A 13,411-nucleotide genomic window follows, 5' to 3' on the forward strand; every position below is an offset into this window, starting at 1 on the left:
GCTAATCTGCAGCCCTTGGATCTCACTTGCAGCCTAGCTATTCTTGGTTTGCACACAGTACTAACAAAGGTGGTTAGCTGATCTTCCTGTCTACAAACTGAATTCAACAAATAAAAAGGGAGAAGGAAAAGCTGCAGGTAATAAAGGCCGATAAAGGTGGCTGGTGGTGTCTTCATGGGCATCAGAAATAGGTAGGATTATTTGAAAGTAGCCTTGCTAATGGCAAAAACTGAGCGGCCTAGGGCCATTTTGTGAAGGGGCAAAGGGGGAGACCCCTTTGCATTGTACAGAGCCTTTCATTTCTCACTGGAAAATAAATGATGCTCTTAATGATAGATCTGAGATTTAGTTCAAGGGCCGCTGTCCAAACTATCAAAGAGCATAGTGCATTTTACAGAGATTTGCATCCCAAACATAATTTTTAAGATGGTAATTACAGGCGATCTTCCATCAACCAGAAACCTTGGCTTTCTCAAATGACTAAGTCAGGAAAGGTTATATGCTGCAGGATCCACTGCTCTTTGTGTGGATGGAGATGACAATTAGAGAATTTAAGGGAAGCAAAGGGAAGGTGGAAGGTGGAGAGGGGGATCAATCAGGATTGCTTTGCATTCTGGACATGAATGTTAACTCTCCCTAGCTACATATGTATAGAATGGGCAGTTTTCAAAACTATTTCGCACCCATTATACATCATCTCATTTATTGGGATTCTTGTCTACCAAAGAGGAAACACACGCACTTATGTGTATGCACACACACACAGATGTGTACACATACATGAGGATACACATCCATAAACATGTACACGCAGATACTGACACACAGGGTAAGTCCCATCCTAAAATACCCAAGAAGCAATCAATGAAAAAAAATCACTTTGCAGAAAAGTACATGTAAGTGCATGATGCCCACACGTGCACATTCATGCATATACAAATACACACACAGGAATGCATAGAAATACACAGGCTCACACACATCTACACACAATTACACGCAAAGATGCACACGTGCACATGTGCATGCACATAAACACACAGACATGCACACATGATGCCGTCCTTTATTATTGCCTCAGAACAGTGAACCTGAAAGATTTTTTTCACTGTCTTGGATTGGTGAAACTCCACATAATTTTGGGATCGTGACTTTTTTTTTTTTTTTTTTGAGACAGAGTTTCACTCTTGTTTCCCAGGCTGGAGTGCAATGGCGCGGTCTCGGCTCACTGCAACTTCGGCCTCCCGGGTTCAAGCAATTCTCCTGCCTCAGCCTCCTGAGTAGCTGGGATTGTAGGTGCACACCACCACGCCTGACTAATTTTTTGTATTTTTAGTAGAGACGGGGTTTCACCATGTTGGCCAGACTGGTCTTGAACTCCTGACCTCTGGTGATCCTCCCACCTTGGCCTCCCAAAGTGTTAGGATTACAGGCGCGAGCCACTGCTCCTGGCCTGGGATCATGACTATTAGGAGGGGATGATGATACTGTAACTGCCACCATTCTGAGGGGGGCCTCATATGTTCAAGATCTTGTGCCTGGCATTTGACACTCCACTTACCACCCTCTATATCTTTTTCTTTCCCCCCCTTCCTTCTTTTTCCTTTCTCTACCTTTTTCTTTTTCCCTCTTTCACAAGCAGTTCCATGAGCACTTTCTCACTGTAAAACATCAACATTATACTGACAAAACAAACCTTCCTCCTGTATATTTCCTGCCTTCGTAACCACTCAATTTCTGAGCAATAATGGCTGTCAATTTCAAGTGGAACCTGCATCCCCCAATTTGACATGCAGTTCTATAGTACATACAGAAAAGCCCTGAATGTCCACAGACAGGATGAAGGTTAAGCACAGTCTGAAATACCGTACAATAGCTGAAAATAACCAAAGCAAATTTTTGGAGTAATATTAGTCAGCATCTACCAAGCCCTAAATAGGAGTTGGCACGCTCCCTGCATTCCATCATTTAATCCTTTCAGGTACATCTGCACACGATTAATATTCCCATTTAACAGATGTGAACACCGAGGAAAGGTGGGATTAGGATGTTAGGACATTTGTCGTGCTCATACACTATAATTGGAATGATACAGAGATGATTAGCATGGTCCCTGTGCAAGGATGACATGCAAATTTGTGAAGGACGTTAGGACATTTGTCCAACCAGCATGATGCAGACCTGAGATTTAAACCACACGATCTGTCTCTAAAGCCTGCATTATTATTATTCTTCTTCTTCTTCTTCTTCTTCTTCTTCTTCTTCTTCTTCTTCTTCTTCTTCTTCTTCTTCTTCTCCTTCTCCTTCTCCTTCTCCTTCTTCTTCTCCTTCTCCTTCTCCTTCTCCTTCTCCTTCTCCTTCTCCTTCTCCTTCTCCTTCTCCTTCTCCTTCTCCTTCTCCTTCTCCTTCTTCTTCTTTTTGAGACGGAGTCTCGCTCTGTCATCCAGGCTGGAGTGCAGTGGCGTGATCTCGGCTCACTGCAACCTCTGCCTCCTGGGTTCAAGCAATTCTCCTGCCTCAGCCTCCTGAGTAGCTGGGATTACAGGCACCCGCCACCATGCCCAGCTAATTTTTGTGTTGTTAGTAGAGACAGGGTTTCACCACGTTAGCCAGGATGGTCTCGAACTCCTGACCTCTTGGTCTGTCCACTTTGGCCTCCCAAAGTGCTGGGATTACAGGCATGAGCCACTGCACCTGGCCTTAAAGCCTGCATTCTTAAGACCCATACTAAGATAACCAAGAAGCAGTAAGTGAAAAAAAAATCCATTTGCAGAAGAGGGAGCATGATATGATCCCATTTATATAAAAACTGAACGCATATATGTGGGTGCACAGGTGAATGTATGGCTTTTGATAACTCTTGCAACACCCCAGTACACTTTTAACAAATGACTGGCGCAGCAGAGGTGAACGGACTTTCTATGGCTGTGGAGCTGGGTTCAAGTTCACCTCTGTCCAACAACACAGCTTGTGCTGTATTCACAATACTTTTCTTCCTATGATAACAGAGTGAACTTTGCGTGGGGGTGGGTGAATTGGGAGAGGATTGTTTTTAAAGAGTTTGCCGTTAAAAGCATCTTTTCGGGAGAACACCTGTCCCTCACTGTTTCATGCCCCTAGAAGGGAATTGGTAACTCCATGAGGTCAGAGAAGAAAGAACTCTGAGCTGCATAAAGTATAAGCCATCACAGAGGGAGGACCCCTCCAGCACTGACGATTGAAAGATGCCTCCGATGCCTCCATTATACGGCGACATAGTTGACTGGTCTCTTGGTTTGGCAGCGCAAAGTCTCTTAAAAAATCTTAGCAAGTTTCAAATACTATGGGGCTGAGAAAAGTGCTTCAGCTGGGGCCCAGGAGACCTGGGTTGCAATCCTATCTCTGCCTCTTGCTTACTGTCTGTCCTTTCCCTACTCTGTTTTCCAACTCTGCTCACTGGGGCAGGGGTTGTGGAGTGGACTTGGGGAGCCAGTGGAGAGAACACCAGGTTTAGCCTTCAAAACTCAGCCTCATGTCTCACAAAATTCACGACGTGATGCAACACACTTGATATCCTGGAGCGTCACTTTCCTCATCCATGAAGTAGAAATGATTATTTGATGCATATCTGTCTCATGGGCAGTTACTATTTATGAGTTCTTGGTGGTGTTCTAGGCAGAGGCAATTGCAAGTGCAAAGGCCCTGTGGCATCACGCTTGATGCTCTATGACTGCCATCTCAGAGAGGAAGGCACCAACTGTGGGCCACCTTGCATTGATCACTCCACCTCTACTCATGACGATCAAGAGGACCAGAGTGGTCAAGTAACTGGCTCGAGGTTGCGGAGCTCTCCGATGACAAAGCAAGGACTGGAACCAGACAGGACTAGAGTGAGACAATTGTTGGGCACAAAACTTAAGGGGCACCAAAAAGTTCAGCAGTCAAGATAAATCACACTAATAAAGCATTATTTAAAAAATGAAAGTTAATGCAAATAAATTCCTGATGAGCAGAAGATCAACATTTTAAACCATTACAGGATGAGTATTACTGATTTCTCCTTTTGCTTCAGCCTCCAAAATGGTTTTCATAAAGCTTTTTTTAGAATTTTTAGACTTTGTTCAATGTGGATTTTTCCATTAAATTTGATTTTTAAAAATACCACATTAAAATATTTATTTCAGCTATTGAGGTTTCTGGTGCCCCTTAAGTTTCATGCCACCCATCTTACCCTGGTCTGGGCCCTACAGGTCTGCCAACCAGGATGCTTTGTTCCTTCCCTGTTCTCTCATTCATTCATTCACTTACTTATTTGGTCAGTCAGCAAGTATTCTGGGAAGTCAATGATTTCAGGAACTGGGAAAATGTCATTGTATTAGTCTGTTCTCACACTGTTAATAAAGACATACCCAAGACTGGGTAATTTTTAAAGGAAAGAGATTTAATTGACTCACAGTTCCACATGTCTGGGGAGACCTCACAATCACGGTGGAAGGCAAAGGAGGAGCAAAGTCATGTCTTACATGGCAGCAGGCAAGAGAGCTTGTGCAGGGGAACTCCCATTTATAAAACCATCAGATCTCGTGAGACTTAGTCACTACCACAAGAACAGTATGGGGAAAACCAGCCCCAGAATTCAATTATCTCCACCTGGCCCTGCCCTTGACATGTGGAGATTATTACAATTCAAGGTGAGATTTCGGTGGAGACACGGCCAAACCATATCAGTCAGTAAACAAGATAGTCATTGTATCTGCTCTCCTGAAACTCACAGTCTAGTTGGGGAGACAGATATGATTCAAATAATCACATAAACCAATGTAAAAGCAGAAATGTGGAAGTAGAACAAAGAGGCAGTTATGGGGGCATTGACCAAGAAAGGCAGTCAGGGAAGGCTTCCCTGAGGAGGTGGTGTTTGGGTGAGATGGAATTAACCAGCTGGGGGTGGATTGAAGATATGTGGCTAAGAATGATCTAGGCAGAGGAAACAGCAGTTGCAAGGGTCATGTGGCAGGATCAAGATCATGGAGAGTTCTAGAAACACAAAAGAAGCCAGTACAGCTGGCATGCTGAGTGCCAGGAAGAGTAGAGGGCAAGACAGGGATGGAGAAGTGGGCCTGCAGACACAGTGGGGAAGGATTTGATCTCTGGTCCAAGGACAATAGGGAGCCATGGGAGGGTTTCGAGCTGAGAAGTGACATGATCAGATTTGCTCTTTGGAGTGATGCCCCTGGCTGCTGGGTAGAAGTTAGCCTGGCATTGTGGATAGATCCCAGACACCCTAGGTTTCTAGTCCAGCTTCCCCCTTGCTTGTGGTGTGACCGTGGGCAAGTTACAGAGCAGTTGCTTTCTCTGTGAAGCACTTGCTTTTCAGTTCACTCATCTGTAAAATGGGTTACCAGCCTCTTAAAGTTGTTGAGAAGATTAAATGAGATATGCGTTGGTCTCCTAGAATAAGGCTGGCCTAGGGTTAGCATTCTATAAATGTTGTCATGATTATTATTACAGATGATAGATTTGAGGACAAAATAGAAGACAGTGAGAGATCAGCTCCTGCCCTCAGCCCCAGGGGTGGCTCGGTCCATCTTCTCTGCCTGAAGTTCGTGGCTCCCCTCATTAGAAAGTGGCTGTTCTTTCAGCTGTGTGCTCTCTGGAGGAGAGGGCATGGTGGAGGCTGCAGGAACGCTGTGAAGGTCTTAAAAGAAATTATAGCCTGCATAAAAATATTCATTCCAGTGGAGGGCCTTAAACCATTCCCTTGGGCATTGAACAGTGACTGAGAGTATATTACTGTGCACTTAAGGCGACTGCAGCCACCCAAGGTCAGAGAGAACGGAAGGGAAGCACTTAAGCATGGAAGTGCCCCCAAATAGGAGCATCCTTCCTGGAGCTGTCCCTCTCCTCCATCTGCCAATGTCTCATCAGTCCCGTCCTTATCACCAACCCCAAGAAAAAGAACAGTCACTGAGATTCCTTAGGGAGGTAAGGGAAGGAGAGAGGAAAGAGGATGAGCCAGGACTGGGAACATGAGAGTGTCCCAATTTTAGGGTTCGGTGGTTCATGCTTATAATCCCAGCACTTTGGGGGTCTGAGATGGGTGGGTCACAAGAGGCCGAGAGTTTGAGACCAGCCTGGCCAGCATAGCAAAACCACATCTCTGCTAAAAATACAGAAATTAATGGGGCATGGTGGTGCATGTTTGTAATCCCAGTTGCTAGAGAGGCTGAGGCAGGAGAATCGCTTGAACCCGGGAGGTGGATGTTGCAGTGTGCTGACATTGCACCACTGAACTCCAGCTTGGGCGACAGAGTGAGACTCCATCTCAAAAACAAACAAACAAATAAACAAAGAGTATCCCAGTCTTAGCCATGATCTAGGAAGAGTCACTTAAAACTTCAGATCTCAGAAGCATCATCTGTAAAATGGGAGCCAGGCCACCTGCTTAGTTCTAATTTCACTAAAACTAAATGAAGAATCCCAGCCTGGAATGCCACATAGAAAGGGCTCAAAAATGATCCTTTGTCCTTCTTGTTGCTTTTTTTCTTTATTCCCAAGACATTCTTTTTTCTGTCCTAAACTCTAGGTGACTTTACTTCTTGGCAAGCAAACTGAGGCTTGCAAGCCTCAGTTTGCTCATCTTAAAAGTGGGTATAGTAACTGTAAGGACTTACTGGTGGATGTGAGGATAAATGAATCATTTTGAGCTGTTGCATGCTGAGAGCAGGGAGACTGCATCTCACCTGTCTTGATAGGTTTTGTCTTTTCACAGTATGAAGGCAGTAGTAGGTAGATGCCATCTTCACCCACTTACTCCTGTGCGGTATTTTCTGCTCAAGGTCTCAGCAGTGTGGAATCATAGGTAATCCTGGATCTTAGCAGGTCCATGAATCAGTGCTCTGCAGTCATGCACACAAACTCATCATGTCCTTAGAGAGAGGCCAGAAACAGGTCGCTGGCATCCCAAAGAACAAAGGAGCATGGTATCACAGGGAAAGGTGCTCTGGGCCAGGACTCAGAATCCAGATGTGGGCTCTCACTGGCCTGGGGTCAGACTCTTTAGCTAGTTGTTCTGACCTCATTTTTATCCCTGAGAAACAATGGGTTTAGCAAGGGGGAAGAATGGAGGGTGCTTCATAGGGTTATTGTGAGAGGTAAGCAGGACAATGCATCCGAAATGCTTAGCACATAGTAGGAACACCAAATCTATTAGCTTGTTTTCCTCTTTCCTTGGGGTAGAGCTACATTTTGTGCAATATGCATCACACTTCCATTTGCTCTCTGACCAGTATAAAAATTTAAAAAATATATATATGTATATATTCACACACACATATATATATTCATCAAGAGAGACTAAATAAAGAAGAAAACTACACTCACTGGCTAGTAGAAAGATCCATCACTATCAAGGAATATTTTTTGTTGTGTGTGGAGACAAAAAGACATTCTGTGGTTCAACAGGTTAGGTAAGCCTTGCACTGATAAAAGTAAATGGGTGTCCATCCTGGCTAACACGGTGAAACCCCGACTCTACTAAAAATACAAACAAAATTTAGCTGGGTGTGGTGGCAGGCGCCTGTAGTCCCAGCTACTTGGGAGGCTGAGGCAGGAGAATGGTGTGAACCCGGGAGGCGGAGCTTACAGTGAGCAGAGATGGCACCACACTGCACTCCAGCCTGGGCGACAGAGCGAGACTCTGTCTCAAAAAAATAAATAAATAAATAAATAAACGGGTGTCTTTCCCATAAGGTAGATTGGACCCTTAGCATGAGATGTGCATTGCAAAGCAACAAGAAGAACTTAGATATTTGATGTTTTCTTTTTTTTTTTCCCCCAACCTATGTGGCGGTGAATGCTCTGTATGGGGCATCTCTCTGGACTAAGCCTCTAGGGCACACTACTAGGGGGTGGGGCAGGGAATTAAAAACTGCATAGCCAATCTCTAAGAGCTCCTCTAACTTGTAAATGTTGATGCCTCTATTTTAGCTGTTTCATTTGCCTTTTTTTTCAGTAACTCCTCTACATAACTCTTCTTCATTTTTGTCTGTGCTTGTCTTGATGTGGTTCACAATCGTGGTTTTATTGACCTTGTTTTCGTGTTACAAAATCACTCTGTGTTTGTGATTTGTTTCACGGTATTTCTCAAAAAGTGGCTTCAATCCCTTCTGGGATAGGCATGTTGCCATGCACGATGGGGCAGGCCAGGCTGCAGGAGGAGCTTGCAGTCCCGGAGGCTCCTGGCTCTCCTCTCACCCTGCTGCCCGCCCCTCAGTGATTAGTTGGAATCCAAGACAGCAATACAAGAAGTGTCGTTGGTGGGAGTGATGGAGTGCCTGCTGAGTGGGCCGCAGATAAGCACCGTGATTTTGGAGGACGCTTCATCATTTCGCCGTAAGAACATGTTAAAGGGTGATTGTTTGAATGTCTCCAGCTAATAGGATATTATTCATAACACTCTGGCTAGTTGGAATGGAAGATGATAAGAAATTAAATCCTTGATGGCTTTCTTTAAGGGAGGACTTTTCCCAGGGGAACCAGGAACCCTGGGAAATCGCTCCATGTACCCTGGCAATATCTATATGGAGAGAATTGGCTTTAAATGAACCTCCGAGGGTTACGCAAAGGGTAAAAGAAAGAGAACAAAAAGCAATTGACATTAACCGGGTCCCTACTACGTGCCAAGTACTTAGACATTTTACATACATCACGTTACTTCATCCCGGCCCTGTCTCTGTTGTGACAAGGCACTATTAAGCTCATTTCAGAACTGGGAAAACTGAGGCACACAGAGGTGAGTTGACTTGGCCAAGGTCTCATTTCTGGTGCTGGAGTCACGATTTACATTCTAAAGCAATCTTCTTCTCGTGAAATGAATTATGGACAGAGGAGTTGTCTGGAAGAAGTAGCCCTCCCATGCAATCTGAAAGCACAGAGGTAGCTGCAGCAGGTGCAGAGGGAAGGCAAGGGTTGTGCAGGTGACTTCTATTGACGCCTGGGAATCATCTACTTCCTGGATACCTGCAGCCAACATTACCCATGAATATTCCCTGTGTTTCCTGAGCTTCTGGATTTCCTGGAAGCTTTTCTGAGCTTTGCTCTCCCTGTCTTTCCAACAAATAAGGAAGCTTCTAACTCTATGTATTAAATCCCCTCCTGCTTGAAATACCGAGAACAATGACAGAACCCTGCTTGCAAAGTACTCTGGTAAGCATTACACACATGCACAGCACACACACACACACACACACACACACACTCAACTCACAAAGGTAAATTCCCAAGAATAGAATTACAGGTCACACATGTTGGGGACATAAGATATTACAATGATAACAGTAACAGTATGCTTTTTTTTTCAACATGGAAACCATTTCTGAAACAATTTCTAGAAGCTGGGAAAAAAAGAGACCACACTACTTTTTACCAACAACAGCTTTTTACACATAATGAAATCCTCCTTCTAGATAAACAGGACAAAAATGGTGGTGAAATTCTTCAAAAAGCAAGATTCACTTTCAGTGGGAACTCACCATAGCAACTGGCTGCAAATATTTAAAAGTGAATGCGATTTTTGTTTGTTTGTTTTTATTTTTGTAGGCTACAAAATATCCAATATGTTCCCAGCCTCCCCACCCTTCTTCCTTCAGGTCTCATCAGCTCCCACAGTGAAAGCCAGCTTGGTTTTCCATTTGCAAAGTTCACAATTCACTCAGCCATGAGCTGTGCCTTTAACCACTGGTAAATTGTTTCCTGACAGCCCTTGCTACAATTTTCTCCCCTGACATTTGATTTACATATGATCTTTAAGCACTGCCATGGAGGTAATAGCGATTTGGTTAATATTCCACGCGCTCCCCCATGCCCCACACCTTGCAGGGCCATTTCATTGCTGCAGCGTGGCAAAATGCATGTACCAAATAAATGTATTGCTAATGAAATAAACGGATTATGGGGAAGAATCAATTGCCCTGCTGCCGGGATGAGGCACCAGGAGTTAATTTTGTCTGGATCTGCAAGGGTAGCTGTTAATAGAATAGGCTTTTTACGTAATTGGAGGCAAAGTAAATGAAGTACAGTAATATTCCATGATGCATTGGATGAATTTACTTCATTTTCTCTTAGTCTTGCTTGATGAGTGTTTACAGCACAATAGAATTTATGGTCTCTCTCCTTTCCCTATTTTTCTTTTCTTTCCCTGTTCTTCATTCTTTCTTTTTCTTCCCTTTACATCTCATTTTCTTTTCTTTCTTCTTCCCTTCTTCCCTTTTGTCCTTCTTTCTATTCATTCACCCTCATCCACCCATCCATCCATCCACCCATCCATCCATCCACCCATCCATCCATTCATCCATCCATCCATCCAACCGTCCATCCACTCACCCATCTATCCACCCACTCATGTATCCATCCATCCAACCATCCATTTATTCATCCAGCTAAGAAATCAACGCCTCAAATACAAATGTCTCCAGGAAACAGTAATATAAATGAGAAAATCTTGGTGAATCCTGTGGCAAAAGGGAACCATCACTATCCTTCTCCTCCTCATCATCAACATCAATATATCTGTCATTTATTGAATGTGTCCATTCATCTTCCATTCTTTCAACATTTACTGAAGCCTGACTATGCTAGTTAAGACCTGATTGGCTTCTGTGGATATGATAAAAGAAAACAGTGTTGCTGAAAATCTCCTTTCCACCAAACTGTGTATCTGGCTAATACCTAGCCTCTTACCCAGGGCCTTTTCTCTCTCTTCTCCTGATGAACACATTGAAATTCTGTTGCAACAAATGTGCTTGCTTGCCAAGGGCTGGAACCAATAGATGTCAGGTGAAGGGTGGTCAGATCGGTGGTATCAGGAGTAGGAGGCATCACTAAAAATCTTAAAGAGGAGGATCTAGGCACATTCAAGCATTTCAGGACTTTTTTCCTAGTGCGAAGTCATGCATGGGAGATCAGATACCAGGGGAAAGAACAGAACATGGCTTACTGAATGGAGAGGTCATGAGTTAGGGGCCGAGGCCTAGGTCAGCTCCAGGGACAGCCTCAAGGCCTTTAATCTGGGCAAAACTGACCTTGTAAAGCAACTCCTAAGATACTCTCTCCAATACCAATAATCCTAAATGGCATTTACTGAACACCTACTGTATACCGAACATTGTTATTTCCATATGTTATCTCATTGAATCCTACAGTGAGCTTTCAAGAGGTGAATCACGTTATCCAGCTCTGGATGAGGAAAGAGACTCAGATTCAAAGAACATCATGCCATGTTATGCAAGGTCACATGACTGATAAGAGGCAGGATTAGGATTGGAACTCAGGATTTAGCGCCCATAGTTATCCCCAAAATTTAGCACGTCAAAATTCCTTGGGAGCTTTTCTAGCCCATTGATTCTCAGTGAGTAAGATCCCCAGGTGATCCTGATGCAGGTGTTTTGCAGACCACACTCTGATAAACTCCACCTGAACCTTGCTGAGACCTGTTTGGGGGGACTTCTTTTATTTTTCCAGCATCCTTTGGTTGCTCATTGTCCTTAGGAATGTGACAGTGCTCACAGAAGAATGAACACTGGGCTGGGGGAGAGCCAGGGTAGCAGTTACTTACACATGAACTTTTTGTTTGCAAAAGTTTCAGGTTTTATTTTCAAGGGCATGACTTCGTCTACTATAAATGTGGGACAGACTGGGGTCTGTCATTTTCTTACTGAGGACCAAATCTCTGCACAGATCCAGAACCCAGGTTTTGATTTCTGGTTAAATGCTCTGTCCAGGGTGAGTCATTTCCTGAGAGCCTACTACGTGGCAGATACTTTGCTGGACACTGGGGATGCAGAAATGAATCCACCAAGATCTTTAGCCTCCAGGAGCTCAATGTCAAAACCACATTCACCTCTCTGTTCTGCGTCTGTTGGGCTGACACTCTATAAAGCATTTACCATCTCGTTCAACTGTCTCCTCTTTTCCACCTTCTCTTACTGCAGACTTCTGCCTGTGTAAACTTTGCTGAGAATTTGAGCAGAAATAGTAAATAATGAAGCTCCAGAGGGTTGCACTAATTTCTCAGACATTTAATCAATACGGAGCTGCCCTGTTCATTACAGCTGTCAAAAATATGCAAAATCGTCCATCTGGTCCTCTCAGGTACAAAGCTCTGAGCTGGAGTCACCAGTTGCCTGCTTAATTACCACGCCCCATTTTCCCTCATTCTGCGGCCTCTCCATTAACCACGAGCTACCAGCTCAAATATAAAGGCAAACAATAAATATTTGAAATGGCATTACCTAGTCTGGGGCCTTTAACACTGGTTGAGTTGGGTCTCTAGATGAGGAATACAGGTGGAGTTTTGTGGAAGAGCAGCCTCCCCCAGCTTCTCCCTTGCACCACGACTTTGCCCAGTCTGCAACCTCCTTCCTTCTGAGGCCCCTCCCTGCCCCTCAAATATTTAGACCTATTAAAAACCATGGGGGGGGGGGGGAAATGATCTATACAAAACCTTTGCATAAAAAAGTGATCAATGCAAATTCCTCTGAGGAAATTGCTTCAACAGATGGAAACGGCCCATTTGCAACAAATGCCGCTGGCTGTGCAGATGGTAATTATGGGATGTATGTAAACATGCAAGCTCTGGCAAGCAGAGCAAACTGCACTGCTGAACTTAGCCTGCATCAGGGCTGCCTGCCCTGGCACTGCCCCTGCCCTGACTGGCCCATAGGCCAGGAGTTCAAGAGGATGGATGGTGGTTTGGAATTCCAGGACCTATTAGCCTCTATTTAATTACAGGTCTTTCTGAAAAGGTCCCTGTGATGCAAACCATACATTCTCTAATCTCTGGGTGGAGCCAGGCTATGGCATGGACCCCTGGAAGAAAGAAATCAACAGGTATTGAGCGCTCACTGTATGCTAGGCACTGTGCTGTTAATCTTGAATATCTGTCATCTACTGAATGTATTATTTTGTTTAATCTATATAAAGACTCTGTGAGGTTAGCCTTATTACATCATCATGATCACCACCATTTTGCGAATGGGGAAATGATGGCTTGGAGACCAGGTGAAGTGATTATTTTCAAGATCACAAAGTTAAGAAGTAAGGGGACCAAGATGTATCAGTTAGCTGTTGCTGAGTAACAAACAACCCCAAAGTTCAGTGGCTTTGAACAACAAGCATTTGTTATTGTCTACAAGTCTACGGGTCAGCTGGGCACTTTTAGTAGTCTGGGCTGGACTCAGCTAATCATGACTGGGCTTATTCATGCAAAAAGATGGATTTGCATGTCTGGTGGTTGGCTGACTATTGGACCAGGATGATGGGGGTGTAGGGCCGTGTGTCTCTAATCCACTAACAGATCATGGTAGATGAGCAAGTTCCAAGAGAAATAGCAGAAACTCACAAGGCCTTTTTGGGCCCAGGCTTGGAAAAGGCACAG

At 44.2% G+C, this 13,411-nt stretch overlaps 1 non-coding gene across 1 annotated transcript; it reads left to right on the top strand.

Moving 5' to 3' along the window:
- The first annotated feature begins 2,053 nt into the window (after positions 1-2,053).
- On the top strand, positions 2,054-2,161 carry LOC116459571 (U6 spliceosomal RNA). Its single transcript, XR_004245610.1, has one exon. It is a non-coding gene; the product is annotated as a U6 spliceosomal RNA (small nuclear RNA).
- The last annotated feature ends 11,250 nt before the right edge of the window (positions 2,162-13,411 follow it).

This window comes from Hylobates moloch, unplaced genomic scaffold, assembly GCF_009828535.3.
Source record: "Hylobates moloch isolate HMO894 unplaced genomic scaffold, HMol_V3 SCAFFOLD_19, whole genome shotgun sequence".
NCBI lineage: Eukaryota > Metazoa > Chordata > Mammalia > Primates > Hylobatidae > Hylobates > Hylobates moloch.